We start from the raw sequence: 15,919 nt of genomic DNA, 5'->3' as shown, positions 1-15,919 counted from the left end.
GTACTTATCAGTATCTTGTTGCCATATGAAGAAAGGTTTCCGACCCGCACGGGATTACAGAGGGTAAAATCTACATTTTTTTTTTCTTTTTTTGCTTAATTTAATTGTGTACAGGTCAGCTTCAGAGAATGCAAACCCCCTTCACTTTTTTGCTTAATTTAATGAGAAGAATGATGACGCTTCAAGGATTAAGCCTCAAGATAGGATGAAGCTATATTGGTTCCCTTTTTTTGCTTTGAGATCTCAAAAAGATTGCATTCTGTTATTCCTAGTCCGTTATTTCATTGTTTCATTCTTGACTGTATTATGTTAGGGTGTCCTTCACTTTAAGCTTGGAGAAAATAAAACTGGTGTTTAGCTAGAGCGAGAATGACTCATTTTGTGAACATGGAAAAACCATCTTGTTTATTCGGGAGAGAATAACCAAAACAGTATAATCATTTTCAGATTCTTTATTTCACATTAATCAGAAGATGAACAAGTTTTAAATCACAAACTGTCCAGTAGACATGATTCTATTTTCCGACTTGAAAGAAGGATGGAGGGAAATAAATGTCCTCATTTTCATAGTTCATTGACAAGGACGGTGAATGGCCTTCACTCGGTATAACATTACGCGCTTACTGGTTTTTCTCATGATGCTGGGGCTAGCAGATGCCCCGCGGAGTCACCTTTGGCATGACAAAGCGCAACCCTTTTTATTTACCTAAACAACTTTGACGACGGTTTTCATGAAATGTGATTTGTGATGAAAATATCAAAAGAAACACCTACCCCCTACGAGATAAGACAACTGCGTCCATATTTCTACCCACCCAACTACCTAACGCATCTCCTCTTTATCATGACTTGGTATTTGACGATGAAAGGGAAAGCATTAAAACACAACACTCGTATATTTACGAATAGTCGCAACAAAATCAGGGAGAGAAAAATCAAAAGGAAACCAGAGATTTTGAAGCAGTCCCATATTCATCTCTTCGCTACTCGCCGCAACCGTGGGTATCAGAAATAGATGGTGTAGGCGTAAAAAATTGCCCACGGATTTCCGCACGCAGCTCGAGACAGAGAGAAGACGATGAACGTCACTATCCGAGTCACAGAAGCTTAATTGACGTCGATGAGCGCATGAAGCAAGTCGACGAACCGTGTGACGCAACGGAACTGCAGAATAACGAAGATACGAACTGATCGGGTGCTACGCTTTGCTTACGAAAGACGAAGCGCCCTTCGTGTCTCATCTATTCCACATATGATTCAACATGGGAGCTTGTAGATCTCCTCGCCGGCTTTCATACGCACTTTGAATAGCACAATTCCGAGTTCGGACAACGAAGATACAACGAAAACAAACGAGACGTGCAAAATAGTGCCCCGAACCTTAGCGGAGACACCGGCTGAGGCCGAGACACCGCGGGTGTCCGCAGACCCCAAATAACTGTTTTACGCAGTTTTGAGTCGTTTTTTGACCGTTAACCACTTGGATTTGTTTCAACTGATCTAATATCATCCAAGAACGTGATAAAGTGGTTACAACTGAGAATAAGATTAAATCATTCGTTCTTATCTGAAAATATGGCTCCTGAAGCCTATAAATACAGCCCTAGGGCCTTCATTTGCACAGATCTGAAATTCTCGAGCCTTGGCGAAGCCCTGCTGAATCAGAGACTGAGGAGCACGAATTTTAGAGAGGAGGAGAAGATCGGATCAAGTTCTTCAACATAAGAAAGAAGAGTTCGTCAGATCCATAGCTCGGTTCCTTCCCTCGAGATCGTACCTAGCTGCGATCTCGAGAAGAGTGGTTATCTCACTGTTACCGAGATAACTGCTTTGGTTTCTTAATTCCTTAGTGAATCAACAAAACTCCGGATTGATCTAATCGCTCGGTGGTTCACAGATATTAACGTTCCTGGCACAGACAAAGATCCCACGCAAGCAGCGGGTGATAAACATCTGTTGCGTTTGTTTGAGAAGAGTTATAATTTTTGTTTTCATTGTGTAAGAGTCTTATAAAAAGACTATCTTTTTTTTGTTTTCATTCTAACGACTGAAGTTGTAAAGAATGCATCAATGAAAACATTAACTTTCATACTAAACAAGTTGGCGACCACAGTGAGAGCCAACAGCCTTGCTGCTAAGGCTGTCGTACCGCAGCCATCGATCAAAATCCCTGTGGATGAAGAGGTCGAATACGAGTTCGACCAGCAGAAATTTGAGGAGTACGCCTCCTCCTCCTCCTCCAGATCGTCTTCTCCTTGCAAGTGCAGGAAGACCGCTTCCCTCAAGAAGGTTCGTTAGTCTTCTGATCTGAAGATTCGGGGTGACGCTCTTTACCTAATTGCTGCTAAAGGCTTCTCCCCGACGCTTAAGAAGGCCGGATCCGATGTTCGTGACAACTCCTCAAAGGTCAAGGAGTTGCCAGTTGAAGACACACTTTTGTTGACGAAAAGGGCTCGTCAAAGGCGCCGTCAACATCACGCCCGTCAATTCGCCAAAGCTTTGGATCAGGTGGACGGACTCTGTTACCAAGCGGATCTAGAGTTTAGAAAGCGCCAAGTGGCTAATCCAACCCCCCCGCCACAACAAGCATCGGGGTCCTCCTCCCAACCATCAACTAACAAATGGGTTCGTGTCAAACGAACACGTTCTACTCTCGAGGAGCGCATCCAGAAGCGCCGCGCACTTCTTGCACACATCCGGATCATTGTGCATAAAGCATAAGAATTATAAAAAGAAGAGGTATTCAAAAGGCCACCAAGATCTAAGAAGGTTTGGGTGCCGAAGGCCAAGTCAGCGCTTCTACCCAACACGAGACATCAGTCGTGTCTCTCGCTCGATTCTAGATCCAAAGCTGGTTCCCAGCTTTCGTCAAGTTCAGATCTCGCTCCTTCTAATCCTGCATCTCTGGTGAAGCTCCGCGACAGTATGGACATATCCAAAGGCAAGAAAACAATGGTGAACCGCCTAGGTCCTTTGCATGAAGATCGAGACAAGGTTCCCGTTAGAGAACGCTTGGGCCCAGTGAAGGAACCCCAAGCAACCATCCAGACTGAGGGTTGTACGCGACCTCCTAACAAGCTGATTCCTGTGACCATCCACTTGGGGGTACGTACAGAAGGCAAGGAGCCCGTTAGGGTTTCACCTTCACAAATGTGTGATTCCAAACATGTGACTCCTGCAAACGCCAACAAGGCAGCAAATCCTCAGAAGGAAATGTGTTTTTCAAACGACGACGTTATACCTGAGAAGTCATGCCAACACACGATAGATTACTCCGGTCATCACGCTCACTACAACAAAATACAACATTGTCGACGAAACAAAAACATCGGTAAAAGTTTAAAAACGTTGGGAAAAATCTTTCCTGACGCAAAATGCAGCGTCGCTAACGCGTCGCCAAAAGCACGTCAAGGAAAGTATTTGGCGACGCAAATACACTGCGTTGTCGAAAGTATTATTTTGGCGACGCGTCATGCGTCGGGAAAAGTATATCTTTTAGCGACGCATAATATTTTGCGTCAGCAAAACATGTACTTTTGGCGACGCATGCAGGGTCGGCAAAAACTATGCGTCGGCAAAAGTATAGCTTTTAGCGACGCAAAATTGTTCGTCGCTAAAAGTAATACTTTTGGCAACATAAGTTAGCGTCGGAAAAAGTTTAGCTTTTAACAACGCAGAATAAAGCGTCGCTAAAAACTATACCTTTGGCGACGCAAGATAGCATCGCTAAAAGATATTAATTACTTTTGGCGACGCAATATAGCGTCGGCAAAAGTATAATTTTTAGTTTTTTTACACTAATTTTCATCGCCAAAAGTAATATATTTTCTGTCAACTATAATGAACCTGAACATCCACAACAAATTTGCTCTCATTCACATCAACAAAAAACCAAACATCAAATTATACTACAAACAAGTTGTATATTAACAGCTAAAATAATATTAGTGCTTATTTTCACAATCATTAAAATGAAACAAATAATAACATTAGTAAATAAATTTAAACGCAATTCTATTAAACAAATAACAAGTGTTTGACACATGTTTTATTAACAAATCCAACAATCATGATTAAGTGGACTTGAACAATAAAGACTACAGAGAACCCATGTCTTATCAACGTTGCAAGCCTTTTCTTCGTCACGTCTCTGGATTCTTCTTCTCACCTTCACCATCCATCTCCAACTTCTGTTGTGTAGCTGCAATGGAAAGAAATCTACTCAGTAAGGCAAATAAAAAGAGATATTATCAGAAATTTAGAAAAACATATGCGAGAAATAAGTTATACTGCTACAGAAATCACAACATCTCATTCACACAAAATGATATACACATGCATTCTTCAAGATTCATTTATTTTCATGAAATAGTTCTTTTTCCTCCTAGGTGAATGATTTGGGCATTCCTAACACAGTCGTCAGAGATAATTCCAAAAAAAGGAAATGGTATGTTGAGAAATCCCCCAAAAGAAAATGGCATGTTTGTATCTGCTATGAGTTTTGTACATTCTTATTGCAGAGAAATTGGAATACCACATTGATTAAAACAAAAAAAAAATATTGATGACTTGTGCAAGCAAATAACTTGCATACGGTCACATGGAAAAAAAGTGATATTATTTATCAATTTCATTATTTTGTTGGATTTCACTACAACCATCCATGAATCATACTTGAAGTTGAAACATGAAGAGGTATTAGCTTCACACCTGTTCTGTAGATTTAAAAAATAGGTATTGAGAAAAAGCAGCATAAACATCATACCTGTTGTTCGCGGGAAAAACCGTTGCTTTCTTCATTAATGATTCCATTGTACACTCTTGTAATAGTCTATCGATTACAAAGATCCGGTCTTTTTATAAGATCCGGTTACAAGGAAAATCAAAATAAAATAAAACAAAGATTACAACTTTTCTCCTTTATGTCGAACGAATCGCGAGCTCCTGTTTTGCGGTCGCTCGCTTGGTGGGTTCTTTGCCTGCGCCGGGGTTATTTGCCGTGGACCACCGCGAGATCTAGATCCGGTCGGATCTACGCAGTACGACGAGTATTATTTCACCAAGGAAATAATAGCCGGGGAGGATTGTTTCACCAAGGAAACAATCGTCCAAGTCTCGGGATCTAAGACCAAGCTTAGATCCGGAGTATGCCTGCGTAGATCTGAGATCTAATCCTCTCGAACACCTGCCTTATTTGACGTTGATGATCGCCGAGCACCAGATCTGAAGGAGTGAGTCCCCGAAGTCCCAAAGTTTCAATCTTTTTTAAGTTCCGAGTCTCCAATCTAGCAGGGCTTCGTCTCTCTCCAAAATTTCCAACCTTTCAAAATGAACAACCCCCTCTCCTATTTATAGCCAAGCGTCACTGTGCCCGTGTGCACGTGTGGCCGACACCCTAGGTGGCCGGCCACCTCAAGGTGGCTTTGTTGATCTGGACTTGATTCGGTTGTGTTTCTGTTGTGTGGTTGATTAACCTGGAAACGACTCGTTGACTTGATTCCAGATTTGGCAGTAAGTCCGGATCCTGATTAGGCAGTAAATCCACTTCTGAGTTGGAGTCTGAAACCGATCTTGATTCGATCGTCATTCGTTCGAGTCCGCTCTCGGTTGGATGACTCGTTGACTCTTCGAACACTTGGCTTGATCCCGCACGCGAATGGATGTATTCCGTTGCTTGCGTGCGATTCGTCGATCTCGTCGCCTCGTTGGTTTGTCGGTTTGTGCCGAGCTATGCTAGGGGACCTATAAGCAATTTTATATGCCTACAGATACCCCCTCCAAAGTATTTCAGTCTCGTTCTTTTATAGAAGAGTCTGGAATACTTTGGATATGCATGTCCCAACCTTCAGTCGGTGTAATGGGACATTGGAATGACTTCCGTTCTTGATTCCTTCAATCTTCCAGGTTATTCGGTGCTTTGTCGAAAGTCTGTAAGAGTTCCGGTGCTGCATTTATTGTCTGACCGTTTGTCGGAGATTTTGAACCTTGAAGTCGATTCCTGATTTTTGATCTTCAGCTCGTAGAATTGACCATCGATTGCTGGCGTCAAGTTTTTATGTGCAAGGAACTGGTTCGGACATTATTATCAGTTAACTAACCGGGTTATCCTTAAGAATATTAGCTTAATATTCTCCAGGAACTTCCCGTCAAAAGTGGGGAAACAGTTTAGACTCATATACCTATTGGAGTATTTAAGAAGCAGTTTTTTATACTCATATACCTTATTGGAGTAAGAAGCAGTTTATACTCGTATACTTTTCGGAGTATTTAAGAAGCAGTTTATACTCGTATACTTTTCGGAGTAAGAAGCAGTTTATACTTGTATACTTTTCGGAGTAGTGATTCTCAATCCTAACTGTAGGAAGGTTTGATCGCTCAATTTGTGGACCTCTCGTTCATTGGGGGAATCGAGAGGGGATTTTGACTGTGGTCCTAACTGTAAGAAGGTTTGACCAAGTGGGTGTTTTGAGACAATCCTAACTGTAGGAAGGTTTGATCGCTCAATTTGTGGACCTCTCGTTCATTGGGGGAATCGAGAGGGGATTTTGACTGTGGTCCTAACTGTAAGAAGGTTTGACCAAGTGGGTGTTTTGAGACAATCCTAACTGTAGGAAGGTTTGATCGCTCAATTTGTGGACCTCTCGTTCATTGGGGGAATCGAGAGGGGATTTTGACTGTGGTCCTAACTGTAAGAAGGTTTGACCAAGTGGGTGTTTTGAGACAATCCTAACTGTAGGAAGGTTTGATCGCTCAATTTGTGGACCTCTCGTTCATTGGGGGAATCGAGAGGGGATTTTGACTGTGGTCCTAACTGTAAGAAGGTTTGACCAAGTGGGTGTTTTGAGACAATCCTAACTGTAGGAAGGTTTGATCGCTCAATTTGTGGACCTCTCGTTCATTGGGGGAATCGAGAGGGGATTTTGACTGTGGTCCTAACTGTAAGAAGGTTTGACCAAGTGGGTGTTTTGAGACAATCCTAACTGTAGGAAGGTTTGATCGCTCAATTTGTGGACCTCTCGTTCATTGGGGGAATCGAGAGGGGATTTTGACTGTGGTCCTAACTGTAAGAAGGTTTGACCAAGTGGGTGTTTTGAGACAATCCTAACTGTAGGAAGGTTTGATCGCTCAATTTGTGGACCTCTCGTTCATTGGGGGAATCGAGAGGGGATTTTGACTGTGGTCCTAACTGTAAGAAGGTTTGACCAAGTGGGTGTTTTGAGACAATCCTAACTGTAGGAAGGTTTGATCGCTCAATTTGTGGACCTCTCGTTCATTGGGGGAATCGAGAGGGGATTTTGACTGTGGTCCTAACTGTAAGAAGGTTTGACCAAGTGGGTGTTTTGAGACAATCCTAACTGTAGGAAGGTTTGATCGCTCAATTTGTGGACCTCTCGTTCATTGGGGGAATCGAGAGGGGATTTTGACTGTGGTCCTAACTGTAAGAAGGTTTGACCAAGTGGGTGTTTTGAGACAATCCTAACTGTAGGAAGGTTTGATCGCTCAATTTGTGGACCTCTCGTTCATTGGGGGAATCGAGAGGGGATTTTGACTGTGGTCCTAACTGTAAGAAGGTTTGACCAAGTGGGTGTTTTGAGACAATCCTAACTGTAGGAAGGTTTGATCGCTCAATTTGTGGACCTCTCGTTCATTGGGGGAATCGAGAGGGGATTTTGACTGTGGTCCTAACTGTAAGAAGGTTTGACCAAGTGGGTGTTTTGAGACAATCCTAACTGTAGGAAGGTTTGATCGCTCAATTTGTGGACCTCTCGTTCATTGGGGGAATCGAGAGGGGATTTTGACTGTGGTCCTAACTGTAAGAAGGTTTGACCAAGTGGGTGTTTTGAGACAATCCTAACTGTAGGAAGGTTTGATCGCTCAATTTGTGGACCTCTCGTTCATTGGGGGAATCGAGAGGGGATTTTGACTGTGGTCCTAACTGTAAGAAGGTTTGACCAAGTGGGTGTTTTGAGACAATCCTAACTGTAGGAAGGTTTGATCGCTCAATTTGTGGACCTCTCGTTCATTGGGGGAATCGAGAGGGGATTTTGACTGTGGTCCTAACTGTAAGAAGGTTTGACCAAGTGGGTGTTTTGAGACAATCCTAACTGTAGGAAGGTTTGATCGCTCAATTTGTGGACCTCTCGTTCATTGGGGGAATCGAGAGGGGATTTTGACTGTGGTCCTAACTGTAAGAAGGTTTGACCAAGTGGGTGTTTTGAGACAATCCTAACTGTAGGAAGGTTTGATCGCTCAATTTGTGGACCTCTCGTTCATTGGGGGAATCGAGAGGGGATTTTGACTGTGGTCCTAACTGTAAGAAGGTTTGACCAAGTGGGTGTTTTGAGACAATCCTAACTGTAGGAAGGTTTGATCGCTCAATTTGTGGACCTCTCGTTCATTGGGGGAATCGAGAGGGGATTTTGACTGTGGTCCTAACTGTAAGAAGGTTTGACCAAGTGGGTGTTTTGAGACAATCCTAACTGTAGGAAGGTTTGATCGCTCAATTTGTGGACCTCTCGTTCATTGGGGGAATCGAGAGGGGATTTTGACTGTGGTCCTAACTGTAAGAAGGTTTGACCAAGTGGGTGTTTTGAGACAATCCTAACTGTAGGAAGGTTTGATCGCTCAATTTGTGGACCTCTCGTTCATTGGGGGAATCGAGAGGGGATTTTGACTGTGGTCCTAACTGTAAGAAGGTTTGACCAAGTGGGTGTTTTGAGACAATCCTAACTGTAGGAAGGTTTGATCGCTCAATTTGTGGACCTCTCGTTCATTGGGGGAATCGAGAGGGGATTTTGACTGTGGTCCTAACTGTAAGAAGGTTTGACCAAGTGGGTGTTTTGAGACAATCCTAACTGTAGGAAGGTTTGATCGCTCAATTTGTGGACCTCTCGTTCATTGGGGGAATCGAGAGGGGATTTTGACTGTGGTCCTAACTGTAAGAAGGTTTGACCAAGTGGGTGTTTTGAGACAATCCTAACTGTAGGAAGGTTTGATCGCTCAATTTGTGGACCTCTCGTTCATTGGGGGAATCGAGAGGGGATTTTGACTGTGGTCCTAACTGTAAGAAGGTTTGACCAAGTGGGTACTTTACGTCCAGACTCTAACAGAGAGAGTGTTGAGTGCATAGACATGGTGAGAATGGGAGTTCTTATTCATTACATTGCTGTGGTTTTGGGAACTTCCCGTTACATAAATCGTCCACCCCCAGTTTCCTCTGCGGAACTGGTTCGGACATTATTATCAGTTAACTAACCGGGTTATCCTTAAGAATATTAGCTTAATATTCTCCAGGAACTTCCCGTCAAAAGTGGGGAAACAGTTTAGACTCATATACCTATTGGAGTATCAGGGAACAGTTTAACCTCTTGTACCGGTCGGAGGATTGAGAAACAGTTTATACTCGTATACTCTTTGGAGTTTTGCCGTTCTCAATTGGCTTACCTTAGCGTTATGACGCCGGCTTCAACCAAGGTCTGAATGCTATTCTTGAGAGCAAAGCAATCCTTGGTGGGATGAACGACCCTCCTGTGGTATGCACAGTACTTTGGGTCCGTAGTGTTGTCAGCTTCCTCCTGATTTGTGATAGGTGGTAGCTTGATCTTGTTACCTTCAAGGAGGGATTCGAAGATGGCTGGAACGTCTTCGTCCTTGAAGGAATACTCTCTTTGGAGTCTCGGACCCGAAGTCTTTTGCTGCCTTCGGGATTGCTGTTGTGACGCTTGATTAGCACCACCAGTAGCTGCAGGTGTTTTGCCCTTACCACGAGAGGCGAAGTTTGAGTCCAGAGGATTAGCCGTCGGTAGGTTCCTCTCGGCCTTCTTCCTTCGGAGGAAACGTTCGGCTTGTTCACCGCGCACCTTCAGATCCTTCCAAGTGTCAGACGGTGCTGTTCCCATTGCTTCCAACACGTCCAACGCAAGGTTGTTGTGGCAAGTTTGGAGGATGAATTCCTCTGTGATCGGGTCCCGGCAATTCATCGCCTTGTTCCGGAACCTTTTGACGAAGGTGTCGACTAACTCCCCGTCTTTTTGCTTCTCATCGAGCAGCGATCCGATAGAGATCTCGGTGTCGTCGTCGAAGAAATTTGCAAGGAACTTCGTCTCCATGTCATCCCAGCTGTTCACGCTTCCTGGCTTGAGGCGGCGGTACCAATCGAAGGCGGCTCCGCGAAGAGTGCCGACGAATGACCGCACCATCAGAGGCTCATTGCCGGAAATAATACCCAGGTGCGATTTGAAATAAATCAAATGCTGAGTGGGGGAACCCTTCCCATCGAACGGCGTGAAGTTGATTAAACTGAACTTCGCCGGATAGGGGATCGATTCCCACTCTCTTGGGTATGGACAGGGAATGCCTGTTTTCTTCGTCTCTTGAGCGGAGATCAATGTGTTGATTTTGCTCTCGAGATCTTTGATCTTCAAGTCTTCACTTGTATCCTCGTTGGCATCCTCGTTACCACCCCCTGCATTGACGGGAGGGTTATTGGCATTGTGAGCTCCATCCCTATCCGTGTGCTCTTCTTCCTGAACAACCTGATTACGGTGACTTGGTTCACCTTGTTGGTTCCTGAACGCCTGGATTTGTTGCTCATGCATCTCTCTCATAGTCTGCATGGCCATCTGCATCTCAAACTTGAAACTTTCTTTCTGTTTAGCCAAAGCGTCTTCAAGCATCTTGGCCATTTCTTCCGCGCTTATCATAAATGACTCGCGGGGTTGTCCTTCGCTGGACACTGTATTGTCCGATGCGACAGCAGAGCAGGAATCCGATTCTTCATCTTCCGAAGGCAATCTTGTCCGAACCCTACCATAAGTTCCTCGTGCGATGGCTCCGGACTGCAGACGGGTTACACGCCGGGACGCTTCCAGAAACGATTTGAGATCAATCTGTGTCGATGTCTCTTTGCTGGTCATGTTGGCGGTGACCCTCGGAAATTCTCCGTCTTTAACCACCGTTCTTCTTTGCCGGAAACGCCTACACCTTGGTTTTGGCGTTTCGGTGCCGAGTCTTTCGAACACTGAAATTCTCTCGGGGATTACCTTGATGCAGTTGCATTGAGACAGTACCGCCCGAATGAGCTTTGAACAAGGGCACTGAGTTTCCTGTTCTCGGGGACTCCTCTTTCTGGTTCTGTTCGTACCCCCAGCACGATAGTACAACTCGTCATTTTGACAGTCGGAGTAACCTATCGTGTGTGGGCACGACTTCTCAGGTATAACATTATCACTATCAGATGATAATGTTTCCATCTGAGGGCGAATTGCCTTCCTTGGACTTTCAAGAGTCACGCGCCTTGAGACATGCCTTTTTGGGCGTGAATTCTCAGCGGGCTCTTGGACCTCAATGCGCAAATTAGCGCGTGCAGTTGCCTTGAGCTCCTTGTCATGTTGGAGGTAGCGGTGACCCCCAGCGTGTTGATTCGTTCGGGGTTTTCTTAGTGGGCCCAAACGTTCTTGGATCGGAGCTTTGCTTCGCTCCTCGGGAAGTGGACCGAGGCGCTCCAAGACTGACTTTCTCCTTCGGGAGGATTCTGCATGATCTCCCGGAGTAGCTATGGGAATTCTCGGCGGCTTAGCTTGGTTCGCCGGAGGTTGAACTTTGGTTGGAGGCTGCAAAGGTTGCTCCTTAGCCTGAATTGCCGCTTCAGACTTTGGCCTCCAAACTTTGCGAGTTGGTGGCGGCTTCTTGGCTACCTCTTTCTGCAGCTTTCTACGGGCTTCTTCAGCTTGAGCCCGTGCCTGCGCTGATAGTGCGCGGCGTTTGCGGATGCGTTCTTCCAGCGTCGAACGATTCCGTTTGACACGGATCCATTCCATTGTTGGCGGCTTGGAAGAGGTGCCGTTCATCTGTTGTTGAGGCTGTTTGCCTCTTTTGTTCTTCAGATCCGTGTTGTAGCGGATCCCGTCAACGGACTCCATGGCCTTTGCGAATCGTTTCGCAAGGCGTTGACGTTGCCTTTGGCGGGCTCTCTTCGAGAGAGTCACCACGCCCCCTGCGGCAGAAGGGTTGGCCAGAGCAGATCTGACCTGGTTGGAAACTGGAGGAATCTCACCCGATGCGACTTTGGCATCAAACGGGGCGAGATCTTCGTTGGTGGCTTCGACTTCTTCATACCAACGAACCTTTCTCCTGGAGGAGAGCTTGGACTTCTTGGACTTGCGGGGGGAGGTTGATCTAGACGAGGATGAAAGGTATTCCTCGAACTTGGTCTGATCGAACTCGTATTCGACCTCCTCCACGACTGGGATCTGAATCCGTGGCTGCGACGCTCCGATCTCGGCAGCGAGATCGGTGGCTCCCACTGTGGTCGCCAGATTGTTCGCTGGAAAATTCGTTGCTTTCTTTGTTATTGATTCCATTGTCATCTTGAGTTACAACTTTTTGAGTTACAAAAGATCCGGTCTTTTTATAAGATCCGGTTACAACGAAAATCAAATTGAAAAGAAATGAAAATTACAACTTTGTTTCCTTGTTTGTCGAACGAATCACGAGCTCCTGTTTTGCGGTCGCTCGCTTTGTGGGTTCTTTGCCTGCGCCGGGGTTGTTTGCCGTGGACCACCGCGCGATCTAGATCCGGTCGGATCTACGCAGTACAACGGGTATTATTTCACCAAGGAAATAATAGCCGGGGAGGATTGTTTCACCAAGGAAACAATCGTCCAAGTCTCGGGATCTAAGACCAAGCTTAGATCCGGAGTGTAGCAACGTAGATCTGAGATCCGGTCCTCTCGAACTCCTGCCTGATTTGGCGTTGATGATCGTCGAGCACCAGATCTGGATGTGCAAGTCCTCGAAGTCCCAAAGCTTGAATCTTTTTAAGTTCCGAGTCTCCAATCCAGCAGGGCTTCGCCTCTCTCCAAAATTTCCAACCTTTCAAAATGAACAACCCCCTCTCCTATTTATAGCCAAGCGTCACTGTGCCCGTGTGCACGTGTGGCCGACACCCTAGGTGGCCGGCCACCTCCAGCTCAGCTTGGGCCGAGCCACCTTGAGGTGGCTCGGTTTCGGCCGAGCCCCTCCGGGTGTTGTTCGTTCCGTCATTTTCCGTTGTCCGGTTCTGTGTTTCGTTGTTGATCTGGACTTGATTCGGTTGTGTTTCTGTTGTGTGGTTGATTGACCTGGAAACGACTCGTTGACTTGATTCCAGATTTGGCAGTAAGTCCGGATCCTGATTAGGCAGTAAATCCACTTCTGAGTTGGAGTCCGAAACCGATCTTGATTCGATCGTCATTCGTTCGAGTCCGCTCTCGGTTGGATGACTCGTTGACGCTTCGAACACTTGGCTTGATCCCGCACGCGAATGGATGTATTCCGTTGCTTGCGTGCGATTCGTCGATCTCGTCGCCTCGTTGGTTTGTCGGTTTGTGCCGAGCTATGCTAGGGGACCTATAAGCAATTTTATATGCCTACACCTGTTACCGTATGGGATCGGCGAGGGTCGATGGAAGAAGGCACGAGAGGAGAAGGAGAACCGCTGCTGAGATCACCGCGGATGGGATCGGCGAGGGTCGATGGAAGAAGGCACGAGAGGAGAAGGAGAACCGCTGCTGAGATCACCGCGGAGTTCTCCATCTCTTTAGCGAGAGAAAGAGATTTGAGATTAGCAGTATTTTTTACCACTTTGAACTCGGATCTCCGTTCTGCGTGATTTGGGGGGTGGCTGGGTGGGGGGATTTTGCACGATTTGGGGGCCCCCAGAAGTAGGGGGCCCTGTTCTACGGAACCGGCAGAACTGGTTCAACGACGCCCCTATGGACAAGAAGCGTATGTGATTGAGAAGAGGAGGAGGATTGCTAGGGCAGCGAAATGAAAAAGTTTTGCGTCGGCGGGGAAATAAAAAAAGAGGGGGAGGAAATGAAAAGTAGGCGGGGAAATAAAAAAAAGAATGGGGTTTTGGCGACGCACAAGAATAATAAAGCGTCGGGAAAAGTATAGTTTTAGCGACGCAATAGTTTTGCGTAGCTAAAAGCTATATTATTGCCGACGCAATATAACGTCGGCAAAAATATTTACTTTTAGTGACGCAAAACTGTTCGTCGCTAAAAGCTACACTTTTGCCAACGCTAACGTGCATCGTCAAATGTATACTTTTTTGCGACGAATATTTTTACGTCGCTAAAAGCTTTACTTTTACCGACGAAAATGAAAAAACGTCAAGAAATCCATACACTTTTACCGACGCTAAGTTAAAACGTCGCAAATAATATACACTTTTAGCGACGCTAATTATAAATATGGGGAAATATATATGTTTTGCCGACGCTGGCTAAAATCGTCGAGAAAAACATAATTTTTGGCGACGTATTTAACCATTCGTCGAGAATAAGCGTCGGGAAAAGTGTAATTTGTTGTAGTGGCTGATAAGTTGTACTATCAGGCTGGGGGTACGAACAGATCTCAAAAGAAAGATACCTGGGGGATGGACTTTCATTGTCCGTGCTCCAAACTTATCTGGGTAGTATTATTAGAATGTAGATGCCCCAAGGTCACTCCACAGAGGGTCTCGTATTCCAAAAGTTTTCCCCTGAAGCGTTGAAACCATGATTGACAGGGGGTAAGTCAAGGCGTTTCCGTAAAAGAAAGTCAACCGGTCAATATAACGAATTCCCTGAAGTCACTATCAACATGGTTGACAGAGGAAAGCCTACGATTGCTTCCAACGGCTCTAATCTTGACTTTTTTTCGAGAAGAAAAGTCAATTTAGGAATAGCTCAACAGATGTCTTGGCTCTAGCTAGAAGCCATAAAACATAGGGTTGACCTAAGGATGCACAAAGGACTATCTTCAGAGGACGAACTTTCAGATACTTGTTCTGCAATCGCCTTCGACGACACAATGTCTAGCGTAGGACAAGCTCGGAAAGTGTTTATGATTAATACCGAGCAAATCGCCAAAATTCTCGAGGATGCTCTAGCCAGGCAAAAAAAAACATTCAAAATTAAAATGGAAATGACTATGCAGCAGATGAGGGAAGAGCATGATCAACAGATTCGGGCTCTGTCCAATCAACTTGGTGAATCCAGCCGTCACAACATTGCTAACCAAGAAGGTAGCAATTTAGATATGGATGAACATCTCAATGCTGATAACCCTCCCATTGACCAGGAAATTGGGGGTGGCCCTACTGAAGATAACGATGCTGGGGGTGGTCTCATCGAAGATGATAATGTCGGGGGTGGCCGTGTTGTTCCTTTTAGAAATCGTCCAAAGCATGATACAGATGAGGACAAAAAGATGAAAGACCTCGAGAGCAAAATTAACGCTCTGATGTCTGCTCGAGAGGTGAAGAAGATTGGTATTCCGTGTCATTGCCTAAGGGATTGGGAGTCGATCCCGTATCCGGTGAAGTTCAACCTGATCAACTTCATGCCGTTCGACGGGAAGAGCCCGCCCACTCAACATCTGATCTACTTCAAGTCCTACTTAGAAATGATCTCTGGAAACGAGCCTTTGATTATCCGATCATTCGTTAGCACCCTTCGCGGGTCTGCCTTCGATTGGTACCGCAGTCTTAAGCCTGAAAGCATCAATAGCTGGGACGATATAGAAAGCTTAATCCTCGAAAATTTCTTTGATGATGACACCAAGGTATCAATAAGGACACTTTTTGAGGAGAAATAGGAAGACGAAGAGACGGTTGATGACTTCATCAAGCGTTTCCGAAATAAGGCAATAAATTACCGAGATCCAGTCACAGAGGACTTCATCCTCCAAACCTATCATAACAACCTATCCATTGATATATTAGAAGTTATGGGAGTAGCACCATCCAAGACTTGGAAAGAGTTGAAGGTGCGCGAAGAGCAGACTGAACACTTCCTAAGAAGGAAGAAAGTCGAAAGAAGCCAATCGACGGCTAACCCTCCAAACTCAAGCTTCATTTCCCGTGGTAAGGGGAGGGCACCTGCAGCAGCTG

At 45.3% G+C, this 15,919-nt stretch overlaps 1 long non-coding RNA gene across 1 annotated transcript; it reads right to left on the bottom strand.

The window, feature by feature from the left end:
- On the bottom strand, positions 3,990 to 13,496 carry LOC109822056. The gene is made up of 2 exons (XR_002242003.1): positions 13,416 to 13,496; positions 3,990 to 4,201 (listed from the first exon to the last, which is right to left on the bottom strand). It is a non-coding gene; the product is annotated as an uncharacterized LOC109822056 (long non-coding RNA).

The sequence above is a fragment of the Asparagus officinalis genome, chromosome 8 (assembly GCF_001876935.1).
Source record: "Asparagus officinalis chromosome 8, Aspof.V1, whole genome shotgun sequence".
Classification (NCBI taxonomy): Eukaryota; Viridiplantae; Streptophyta; class Magnoliopsida; order Asparagales; family Asparagaceae; genus Asparagus; species Asparagus officinalis.
This window is presented reverse-complemented; position numbering and strand designations above follow the sequence as displayed.